This window comes from Miscanthus floridulus, chromosome 1 (genome assembly GCF_019320115.1).
Source record: "Miscanthus floridulus cultivar M001 chromosome 1, ASM1932011v1, whole genome shotgun sequence".
Classification (NCBI taxonomy): Eukaryota; Viridiplantae; Streptophyta; class Magnoliopsida; order Poales; family Poaceae; genus Miscanthus; species Miscanthus floridulus.
Genome location: NC_089580.1, coordinates 42,746,510 through 42,759,319, shown reverse-complemented (window position 1 = coordinate 42,759,319; position 12,810 = coordinate 42,746,510). Strand labels below are relative to the sequence as shown.

The following is a 12,810-nucleotide window of genomic DNA, read 5'->3' as shown; positions in this document are numbered from 1 at the left end:
GTTCACAACGACAGTGGATACATCAGAGTTTAGAACATAAAGTTATTACAAACCGAGTTCAACTGAAATAGCGGAAGTAAATAGTTTTAAAGCCACACACACACTTTTAGTTCAGATACAGTGCCAGTAGGTAGTCATCTCCAACAAAAGCATCAGATGAGAGATACGGAGTGACCATTTGCCCTTGGTCCTAGTTGTCACCCATCGCCGGATACAGGCAGTTAATGCAATAGCCGTAGTACATTTGACCATCAGCAACAACAATGGGAACAACGCCCTGAGTACGAGAAGGTACTCAGCCAGACTTACCCGCCTTAAACCAAAATAAAGCAACACCAAGGATTATGCAAGGCTTTCTTTAGTGGGCTAGCTGACCTGTTTGCGAAAAGCATAAGCTATCCTGAAAACATCATTTTAAATACTTTGCATCCTCTTTATTATAACCTATTCATCTAGGTAAGCACCTGTACTATAGCAATCACATGATTAACCATTAATATCCAGTTACCAATTTAGCTTTAGCATGCCCATACCATCTAGATAACCATCATTGTTCCATAATAATTACTACGATGCCGTAGCTCGAGTTAAGTGCTCACTATCCAGGAGCGATGGCGATTCGAATCGATTCCTAACCAGCTGGTGATTTATTCCTCACACAAACCACACCCACCGATCAAGTGAGCTACAGATCACCAATGACACTTTTTAGGTAGCCGTGGGACAATCTGGAGCCGCAGTACCTAGGGACCGCCCGACTGCCAGGAATCAGGTCACACCTGCCCTTGGGCTCACTCTTCACGCCCCTGTCATACCCCCATCAGCACCAATACGCGCACCCGTGTAGATCCCAGCCCGAATAGTGCCACTAGCTTCGCGGTCGAAAAGTACTTTATTCGGCCAGCTAAATGTGAGGCATGCGTTCAACATGACAAGAGGGACGAGCAACGATCGGTCCTTAATCGACACAGACGGAAACTAACAGCACCCCAGAACCCTGTCTGGTTGCCTCCAACTTTTCTGTCCGGTCTCCAATTTTCCATCACATACGTTTAATTCCAGAACATCATTCTTTCCATAGCTAATTTCTTCCAGTAACCACCTATAATGTAGGTGATCGGGTATCACCGATCGCTACCGGTCTAAGCAAGGCTAAGCAGTTATTCGATCCTGACCTAACAGGGAAAAGGTAGTAAGGTAGGCAAGGATAGTAAGGAATGCATCAACGGTTTCAATCAACTCCTACAACTTAATGCACAATATGTAAACTCATATATATATAGAAAGAATTGCTTTTGTAAAGTAGGAGACTTAGAATGCTCCGGGGCTTGCCTCGTTCGAACGAACTAGGTTGGTGATCCACGCACTCCGGCAAGTCCTCTCCTTGCTCTTCTTCCTCGGGCACCTCCTATGCCTGGACTTCTTGTGGATCGGTCCCGGTCTGCTCTTCCTGAACTGCTACTAGCAACTCCTCCTGCGATCCTGTATGATGCAAATGTATAAGTGCTAATGCATAGGTGCATCGGAGAGATGACATGTAATGATCATGATGCATGAAATGTAGATGACCATGTTTAACTTCATTGGACATAGTAGTAGCAAAGCTCTTCTACAAGGTAGTCAACATCATCCAAGAACATGTACTACTATCTACTATGACAACCACTGTACTAACATGCCAAATCACCACAGCAAACTAAGATGCTACAAAGATACACCAAGGAAAACATTATTAACTAAACTCGCATTAAAGAAGATCATTTGATTTCATTTTAAACTAGGGCTACACAACAACATATATTTCTAGTGTTCATAAAAATCTGAGAAAATTACAGTAGCATAGTACTACTCTAAGTAGACTATCATAAAATTTTCATGGCATTTGGATAAGTAAAATAGCCTACACAAAAATGACAAGGCATAAATGCTTAAAAAGGCATAAATAGAAAACCTTAGTTAAAAGTGTCAAGCAACATATTTCACATTTTTCCTAGTATCATTCTAGCATAAGAATAGCACTCACCAAATTTTACCTTTACTGGATCTATAGAAAAATTATGAAAATTCATACAAGTATTACTTAATGATAAAAGGAAAATCTATAACTCAAAAACCATACACGCAATGACTCTCAAATTTTTACCAGAGCTTCTACTAAGCAAGGATAGCTTACCCACAAAATTTCATAATTTTTAGACCACAGAAACTCTAGCTATAAAATAAACAAGTTTACATGCATTCAAAAACACATTTCAAATTTCTATTTAAATCTTCCAAAATTTCCACTGTAAGTATCAAGACTATATTTTTCCTAAATACTAGACTTCCTAAGGAACACTACCAAATTTATTTCACAATTTTTGAAGCTACAAAACTAGAGATACAATTATTACAAAACAGCATAGAAATCTGTTAATTTGAACTAGCCTATCACTAAACTGTCACTGACGCGTGGGACCCGCTTGTCAGCCGGACCCGCCTGTCATTGACACAGAACAGGGGAGACGGCACGCGATGGCGCGGCGATGGTCGAGCTCGCCGACGGTGGCTCCTCCAGCGAAATCAACAGCACCTACACGATCTACGTGACGAGCCGCGTCGAATGGTGCTACCGATGAGACCAAAGACCTAGCGGAGGGGGCTCGTCGACGGTGATGGCGGCACGGCAGCGCTCCGGCGTGAGACGCCGGCGATAGCAAGCCATGACTGACTCAACCGAGCTCGGCATGAGCTACCGGGGGTTGCTACGGTGCTACCCAGGCAAAGAGAGGAGGACGAGGGAGTTTCCAGCTACCCCGACCACGGCGGCCTCAACTCCGGCGAGGACATGCCATGGCGGCGGTGGAAGAAACAACGAATACACGCTTACCACGACTCAACTGACTCGATTGAATGGTGGAGGTGGTAGAGGGGATCACAACGAGGCTCTGGGTGAACTAGGCAACGTGTTTTTGCAGAGACGCGGGAGCTAGGCACGAGCGAAGGTTGGTCAGCAACGGCGGAGCTGCAGCGGCTCTGTTGCGGTGCGCGGTGGGAGGCGAAGAAATGCAAATGAAGCAGGCGACTCGGTCGGGCAGGCATGCGGGGTGCTCAAGACACGGCCAGTAGCGTCAGGATGCCCATGGCGCGTGGCCAGCGCGAGTAGAAGGCCAGCGACGGGTGGCGGACACGCGGCGTCAAGCTTCTGAGCTGGTCAGCCACGGTGACCCTAAACGTTTTCAGAAACGTTACGATTCAGAACTCGATGACCGTGGCTGTCAGCGACATTTCGACGTGTCAACACGGCTAATCCATGGCTCCTTTGCATAAACTGTGTTCATGAAAAATGTAGACCTACCATCCATCTACAAAACTCCTTTAGAGATCAAGGTCTAATTCGCAAAGGACAGAGAGTAAAATCATGCCAAAGTCGTGTTCAAGAAACTGAAAAGTGGAGTTTTGTACTTAGAAAAATTCTAAGTGTTGATCCCAACCCAATTTCTAACTTGTGGGCCCTATTTGAGCATGTTGTGCACATTTTCATAACTTGGTTTCAAAACAAAGTTTGTTCCTTATAAAATTTGCTACAACTTTGTTTTAGGTTGCTCAGACATGCATAGACTCTAAGTTATACTTTTTAAACAGTCAAACTAAATAGTTTAGGAGTCAAAATAAGTCAAATCATGATTTGGAACCTTAATTAGGCAAAATGACCAACATGAACATTGTTCGTAACGACTTTCTAAGCATAGCTAAGATGTTTGGAAATATATTTAGCCATACCAGACATTGGTCACACAAGAATCAAGCATAGAATGCGCTGAAACGATGAAAAACAATTAAAATGTTACATTTGTTTCCTGGTCATGTTTCACATGTTTCATGATCTTGTTGTATCGTACTAACTAGCTAGGTTCCACTAAAGTAAGTTGCACATGTTGCACTTGAGTGTTGCACACTAATCATTTCATAAATAAAAACAACACTCATGAAATATACAATATGTTGCAATGTTTCGATAACATGTTTCATGTAAAATAAGCTCATGAATGGATGAATAATGCTCATGTTCATGGAATGCAAGTGCAATCATGCAAGCCTAACACCAGGGGTGTTACACATATACTAGGTATATCTTATGGTAGGCTTGCTCGGTTTCATTCTTAACCCTTGGAGCAAACCTACATGATTTAAATTGTTTAGGAGCACGACACATAGCTTGTCTTACAATTGTTCATCTAATATGTGCCAAAGTCTAAATTGTAAATAATCTCTTCCGAATAACATATTCGAAAATGACTCTCACATTCATGTGATGTCATCTTTCAAGTGGTATTTTGATCCTAAAATCAATGTGCATGATTCTTACAAGTATTCCACACTTGTGTGCACAAATTTAGAGGGAGGTTACTCTACAAGTTGGATGCCTTGAGACTAACACCTTTTCAAGCTTATCATATGTGTAGTAGTCTCATTGCAAGGAAAATGGAGTCCCCGGAGTTAAGCATCATACTTCGAATATCCACCACCTATTGCAAGTGGTAGAAATCAAATTGGGTTCCACATGTGGTATTTCTAAACCAATATCATCATGTTGATTTCATTTTGATATTTATATGCTTTCTCCATGCATTATATAGATTAAATTCCCTTGAGCAATAATTTACCAATTATGCCTATGCTTTGCCTTCTACCATATGTATGCATATATTTAGGGAGAGCTTAATCTATATAATATGAGAGTCAAATTTGGTGACCTATTCCACTCCACACACAAAGGATCACAAAGTTTAACCCTCCCTTGTGCTACTAATGTCTTTCTTTTTGGTGTTTGATTCCAAAGGGGGAGAATTTAGAGGACCAAAAACAAGCATTAATTTGTAAGACCAAAAGCTAGACTATAATGGTCTACAAGTGGTAATGGTCTGAGAAAGGGAGAGGAGTGGTTTATGGATTGCCTATGGAATGGGGAGAATTTATAGAAAGCAAGGCTTAAATCCATAATGCCACATGGGGATATTTGCAAGAGCAAGATAAGTTTTTATGTGATATTCCTTAGTTTTACAAGAAGTATCTTTTAGCATCATATAATCTTGCCCCTTGCATTGCATCCTAGCAAGTAGGTAGTTTTTAAATTTCAAAATTCTATTATTTGTTTACTTTGGTCGTGTTGTCATTAATCACCAAAAAAGGGGAGATTGTAAGGAAAATGGACCCTAGGCCCATTTACTTTGGATTTTGGTATTTGATGACCAACACAACCAAATTAGACTAATGAATTTATAAGTGATTATTTGTAGTTCAATAGGATGCAAGACGTGACTTGAACGAAGGCGACGTGATGATCCGATGATCAACACCATAAGCAAGACCTCAGAAGCACAAGAGAAGACCCAAGATATCAAGCAAAGTCCAAGCACAAAGATAGAAACTAAGCCGGACGCAAGATCGTGAAGAAACAAGCTCAAAGAGGTGACTAGACGCTGCACAGGACGCTGCACCGGATGCTCCGATGCACAGGACGCTGCACCGGACGCTCCGATGCATAGGACGCTGCACCAGACGCTGCACCGGACGCTCCGATCAAGAGGCTCGGCAACAACAGAGTCAATAGTAGCGACCGGACACTGCATAGGACGCTACACCGGACGCTTCGATGCACAGGACGCTGCACAGGACACTGAGTGCCAGAGTCCGGTCAACATCAGTAAGGTTTTAGAGAGCCGTTTTCGTGACCGGACGCGTCTAGTTAGTGCTGGCCGGACGCTGGTCAGAGTCCGGTCAGTAGCAGAAAAGCAGGATTTCGTCCCCAACGGCTACTTTCTCAGTGGGGCTTATAAATAGACCCCCCAACCATCCATTTGAGGGATGTGGAGCTGAGGAAACATATCTAGGGTGTTGATATACCATTTTAGTGATATCCAATTGCATAGTGCTTAGTTTTTCATTAGGTGATTAGCGTAGGTGCTTCGCGAAGTGCTTAGGTTGATTAGACCACCGCTTATGCGCTTGCTCTAGGTTTAGGCCTAGTGTTTAGTGAGGTTTGCATACCTCTTACCACTCGGTGCTTGCACGCACAATTGTTGTACATCGGAGGGGCTTGTAGTCTTGCGAGATCATACCAACCGCGTTTGTGGTGTGGCCGCCACCTTGTACCGGAGGAAACAAGGCCCGCGGCATTTTGGCCAGAAGCTTGATAGTGAAGACGGCGGGGAGCATCTGGGAGAGGCTTGCCGGAAGGCATGTCGGAGATCCACTTGCGTGTGGGGAAGGCCCGAGGCTATCCACGGAGTTACCCGACTGGGAGCTTGGCCCTTGCGAGGGATTCCTTGCGAGGAGCTCCAACAAGGACTAGGGGGAAGCTTGTGCGCTTCTCGATACCTCAGTAAAAATACCAGAGTCGTCGACGGGAGTTTGCATATCTCTACCTTACTCTTTAGCCTCCGCATTTATATTGATTACTTACTCCTTTTGCGGTAGAGATAGCAACACATTAGCAAAACCGTAGTTGCACATTTAGATAATTTATCTTTTGCATAGGTTTTGCTAAGGGTAGAAAAGGAGGCCATAGTTTAGAGTTAGAATTTTAAGTTGCCTAATTCACCCCCCCCCCTCTTAGGCGTCACGGTCCACTTTAGAGGCGAGTCGTTGTGAATGCTAAAGTTGCCAAAGTTTTGACGAAGACAAGTTGTTGTAGTCACCGAAGAATCGAAGATATTGATGAAGATACATTGTCGGTATTGACGTCAGAGTTCTCGGAGAAGCCCCTCTAGTTGTTGGCATTGAAGGTTAGTCATTGTGGTCGCTAAAGATGATGGTGAGGCCCCACACGTGGAAGTGTTGGCATGGTGAGTCATTGAAGTGTTGGTGAAGCCCCTTCTATTAAAGTGCTTGCCGAGAGCGATGTTTGGGGAGCCCATGAGGTATATGGGCCAAGTCTTCCCTAGAAAAGGCCCAACTAGTAGCTAGAGTAGTGTCATGTGAAATCCAACCCCACCAAGAGGTCACTTGTAAATATCAATTGCCTATATAACTGCCCAAGGGCATCAGGGCAAGGGACCTCTCCTCCCACTCATTTCCAGTTGTTCAAAACCGTAGTGTGTCCCCTCTCCACCACCGAGCTCTCTCTTCCCTCTCTCTCCCTCTTATTTAGAACTGTTAGTTCCAACATAATTGACTTGGAAACATATCCTCCTAGATATTCATGTATTTAAGTATTTGTGTTCAAATTTTTTTGTCTAGTTAAATGTTTATGTGCATAATTCATTAAGAATTTTCATGTTTTTTTATAAAACCGCAAAATGAATAGCTTCCGCTGTAGCCCACTATAGCTTTTTATAGCTTAGGTAGCATAGCCCGCTATTTAAAACATTGGCTGCTAATAATAAATGTCGTCGCCGTCCGACAAGCATCCTACCAAAGTGGGTCCAGCCAGCCACTCACCCATCGCTTATCCGGCAATAGCGTCTAGCCAAAGCGGGTCTAGCCAGCCACCCACTCCTAAACCCGGTCCACTTAATGGCAAACACCCGTCTCGGCATCACACCACATCCATATGGCTGGGCAGGTCCCTCATCCCTTGGTCATGACCTTCCTTTTATCCCTTAGTCATGACCTTCCTTCCATCAGGTGCGTCCGTCAGGCCGCCCAAACGAGTGAGTGGAAAGCTAGGAGTGGCCCATTCGCCATTTTGATGGTTCGGGTTCGGTCTCGGCCAGAGAAACAACTGTCATAATATAATCTAAATTATATCATATAAGAAAATATGACCTTCATAATTCAGATCTCTGAGAACATCGACCTCTAAGATCCAAAAACATCGGCCCTAGTAAATGATAAAAGAAACCAGATCTGAAAAATATTTTCATACCTCGATTGATAAAAGAAGTCAGATCTCACATATATTTTCATACCTCAAACTCGAACAAGGTAGATTTGAGAACAAGAATCAAACTGCACCGATGTGGATAGAGTGCTCTGCCTACTTTGTGAACGATGAAAGTAAAAAGGGCCATTTGTTATAAGGGTCTCTTCTTCCCGCTCGTCATGGACGATGAAATGAAATGAGTCCCTTCTTCGATTTGAAGGAGAGAGTCCGTCATCCCTTCTTCGATTCGAAGGAGAGAGTCCGTCATCCCTTGAAATGAGTCCATTCTTCGATTTGAATCGAAGGAGAGAGTCGTCATCCCTTCTTCGATTTGAAGGAGAGAGTTTGTCATCCCTTTTTCAATTCGAAGGAGAGAGAGTGGTTCCCTTCTTCGATAATCTCTTCTAACTCTTTGTCTAGGATAGAGAAGCCTTAAAGAGAATTTGTCTATCTAGGATAGGGAAGTCTTGAAGAAGAATTTTCTAGGATGAAGAAAAGAAGAACGAGGAATGAGTCTCTTCTTCTAGCTCTTCTCTTGGTTGAAGATGGAAAAGAGAGGAGAGGAGGAGGCTCTTTTTAAGATGAATGGTTAGAGGGTAGAGGAGGAGTGTACCACGAAGAGGATAGGTTTAACTTGTAAGCAGATTTTCCCACTGCAAGTTTGTTGACCTATTCTATTGCCCACTTTGTTCTGGCTGACTATAAATTGATGAAGAGCTTGAGACTAAAATAAAATCAATTCCTCTTCAAATAGAAGAGGCTATATATATTGCCAATAATCTGACAATGTTTTTGCCTTCATTCATTTCTCCGGGATTAATTAGGAAACAACTTTTGTAAATACTTGCTCATCAGGGAATGCTTTTTAATGATTTGCCGTCCGTCTGCAGGATCCATTAACTTCTTTACACATTTAATATCTTGTCATTTGCATGAACCGTGGATATCTATTATCGTTGTAGATTATTGTTCATGAACCTAGATGATATGTTATTAGTTCAGCTTTACCTTTTGTCTTTGTAAGACACTAAGACGTAATTCCTGCTGTTACTACTGCATATATGTATACTAGCTGTTTGTTAGTCTATTGAATGCTGATCGCATAATATGTTCGAAATCCAATATATTGAGCTTCTTGTTTGCATTAGTTTCTGGCGCCACGTTTCTCCTTGGCAATGCTTTTGTCTCTTTAATCCTTATTCCATCTCACAGACTAACAAAATATATTTATATGTCATTTTTATTCTTTTTTCAGGTTTGGTTTATCAACAATTTGGTTCATCTATCCATGTGTGGAACACGGGAGAAACACCTGACGGAAGGTGACAAATTGATTGTGATAGGTTATGCATATGCAACAGAGTCACAAGTACAGACTATGTACAGCATGTTCGTTTGTTGGTTTTAGCCATGGCTTATTAGCTAGCCAACAGTGTTTTTCTCTCACAACAAACCAGGACCAGCCGAACTTATCAGCCCAGAAACCAACCAGCGAACATGCTCGTAATCAGGACTTACGAGTATTATTATGCACAGTTGAGTGTTGACCATAATAAATAATCATGAATCAGGTCTAGTGTGTTAACATGTGTGCTGTGTATTCTCCTCCAAAAGAAAGGGGAAAAAAAAGCTTTTCTGTTGCGTAAGACAGACTATTACCATGTTTCGTACAAGGTGTTTGACACTAGACTTTTATTAAGAACTGCCATGACAGGTTAGATGTTGTTCAGAATCCGGGGCATAATTATTAAGGGTGTGTTTGGCAAGCTGAAACGTTCCGAATTCTCAGCGGGAACCAAAGAATAACTTCCAAACGGTGAAACAAGAAACGTTTCAACGAAGAAACATTTCTAGTTTCTTCACTACTAGAGAACAGACTTTAGAACGATGTCTCAATTTGACATTAGCCTCGACATTTTTTGCCCCCGGGACTAGAAGGCCTTTAGTCCCGGTTGGTGTCTCCAACCGAGACTAAAGGTCCCTGCCCAACGGCTAAACCGGGACTAAAAGTTCTCTAACCTTTAGTCCCGGTTGGTGTTACCAACCCAGACTAAAGGTAGACCCTCTAGTCCCGGTTGTCCCCGAATGGGTTAGTTCAAAAGGAAAGCATCACATCCATTGTTAGATGTGTTGTGTAGGTGGGGTGGTAAGCTACGCGGGAAACCGGGAGTAGAGCTAGTTCCCAACCGGGACTAGATCTCATTTCTGTAGTAGTGCTTGCTTAGAAACATGAATCGGCCAGAGGCTGTTTTCGCCATTCGGTTCCATTTCTTGGCTGTAGGATCGATTCATATCTAGATAGGCAATCAGAGAGGGGGTGAATGATTGTTGAAGCCAAAAACTAATTTTAAAACTTCCCCCTAAACACAAAACCGAACTAAGCCTCATTTTCAGTTCTGGACATAACACTACGCCTCTAATACAAATAATCTCGACCAAAACCTGTAGATCTGATTGATGTCAAACTTTTACAGATTAAAGTAGATAAAATTCTTGAACTAACCCAACTGAAATCACGAAAATCGGATATCTAGAACTCTAGATATAAAATAAACAAGCTCGCTGATTCAGGAAGTGATGAGAATTGATCAAGCTCTAAAAACTGTGATTAAACAAAATCTAATCTAATAAAGATTAATCAATCAAACTTCTCATATCAGTAACACAATGCCCTAGCACAGCTTTAGATGGATCGAAACAAAACTATTCTTGAGAACAAGAAATCAATCTAAAACTAAAAGCTAGGCATACAAATTAAATAGATGAGAAAGAGCTGAGCAAAGGAACAGAGATTACCAACACATTAATTATCAAACCTTGATCTTTATTGCATAGATGTATTTACAAGATGCATCACACAAGCATCCGTACAAAAAATTCTCGACGAATTCCAAAACCCTAAAACACAGCCGCCGTGACGTCCTGTCCTGCGCTGCCTGTTCTATTCTCCACCACCAGACCGACGAGCCTCGGTCTCCTTTTATCTACCTGATGAGCCCGGCCTGTCCTGCTCGGTCATGCACGGTCTCCTGGCCCTTGCAATTCGGTCACGCAATGCTACATAGCCGGCGCAGCCTTGATCTCCTTTTACTCGGCCAACACCTACCGTGTGAGCCAAGCACCAAAACGTGTCCAACATGGACACTAGTCCTAACGTACATGCACTGGCCTGCATGCCTCCTACCTGACCAAGTCACAGCACCAACGTACAGCACCTGGTCAAACTGTGCATGCAGCACCACACGCATGCACGTCTAGCACCAACAGGCCAATTCGGATCTATGCCTCCATACATGAGCCATACTTGACCAAACCAAACGTGCACACTTAAACCCATGCATGCACCAAGCATAACATTGTCCTAGCCACACCGGCCACAACCAACACCACACCATAGCCCATACATCTCTCATGTACTGTCTCATGAAGTGATCTCCTTAACGTACATTATTCTCTTAGCCTGACTGTCTCGCATGACATACTTGACCGATAGGACCTCAGTTCCTCCCTGAACTTAGTCCCGAAATCTCTGTTCCTCTCTGAACCTAGTTCCAGTCCGTCATCGACCACGTTCCGCCTCAAGCAACACATGCATATGAACAAACACGCAAACGCGTCCGAGCCCAAGTCCACGACTTGACTCAAGTCAATCCGCACAACACCTCACACGAGCATGTCATGCAACAATACCAAATCACCAAGCTATCACAAGCATATATAAGCATCACATGCATATCAAACTATGCCATAATCCAAATCACTTTGCAATGCCAATTCATATTAAACCAATTTTTCATCATATGATCTCACATTGGCCTCCCTTCTCTTATGAATCCGAATCCAGTCTATCAGCCAGGATATTAACGCAGACATATAAGCCACAATGCTTGGTAACTGAGTTGTGACCACTTCCTACCCAGAAGCCATTAATCTTTTTAGTTGCTTTTACACATTTAATTTCTTGCCATTTGCATAGCAGTGGAGGTTAAGCATAGATTGGTGTTGTAGACTATTTATGCATGAACTTTAGTGGTTTAAATCTAAATTTGAACTTGAACAAAAATCTTCAACGTCATTTCCCAGAAAATCAGAAATATTCCATTGCTGGTGGTAACCGTAAAACTTGGCACCCATTAGCTTTCTAACCTGATATCAGAATATCTGCAAGATTTCAGTCTGTTGTGTTTAATTAAGCGTGTGTGAAGAGCCACAGTTGACCCTTTTTTATATGTTGCAGGTTTTATGGTGTGGTCTCCCGTGGTGTGCGTTCGGACAATTGTGTGTTGGTGGTGTTATGACTGTAGGATCATAGATCTAGCCTTTGAATGTTCTATTCGGTATAACATGTAAAACGGTAGATCCTAGGACATGTAGAACGGTCTACAGAGAGACAGGGAGAGAAAGGGAAGGGTACCGAACCTGAGACCGCAGGTGTGGAGGATCCAGTAGCCTCCATCAGGTTCGTCAATGTAGGCTGCGCACAGGCAGTGACGGTCGGTGAAGAGAGGCGACGCAGTGGATACGGTGATGCAGTGCAGTGACGATGGGATGACGGTGATGACGGTGGCGGCTTCCCGTCGCTGGCTGCGCGCCCTCTTCGAGATCGGAATTAGGGTTTGTCGGTGGGTTTGCGGCTCACGGCGAACCTCGTGCTTTGAGCCGCCGGCCCCACCTCTTTATATAGCACAGTGCGACGGGGGCCCACCAACCATGTAGGGTTGGGCGCCCCCGATCAGGGCGCGAGACCAAGGCCCAATAGACCGTTGGGCTTATTGGTTGGGAGATCAATCTAACATTCTTCCCCTTGATCTCACTATTACTTTTATCTTTAAACTTTAAACTTCAATCCTTTTATCCTTACTCATTTCTTCACAGATGATGCATAGAGCATGTCTCATCGTCACGGTCAATCGCCGATAGATTTAACAGCTACAATGCACGTCTCTGATCTGAAATAGTTACTT

General features: G+C 43.2%; 1 long non-coding RNA gene across 1 annotated transcript; it reads right to left on the bottom strand.

Moving 5' to 3' along the window:
- LOC136481281 (uncharacterized) lies at positions 1-10,831 on the bottom strand. Its single transcript, XR_010764662.1, has 3 exons — positions 10,643-10,831; positions 1,333-1,482; positions 1-277 (listed from the first exon to the last, which is right to left on the bottom strand). It is a non-coding gene; the product is annotated as an uncharacterized lncRNA (long non-coding RNA).
- Between the last annotated feature and the right edge of the window lie 1,979 nt (positions 10,832-12,810).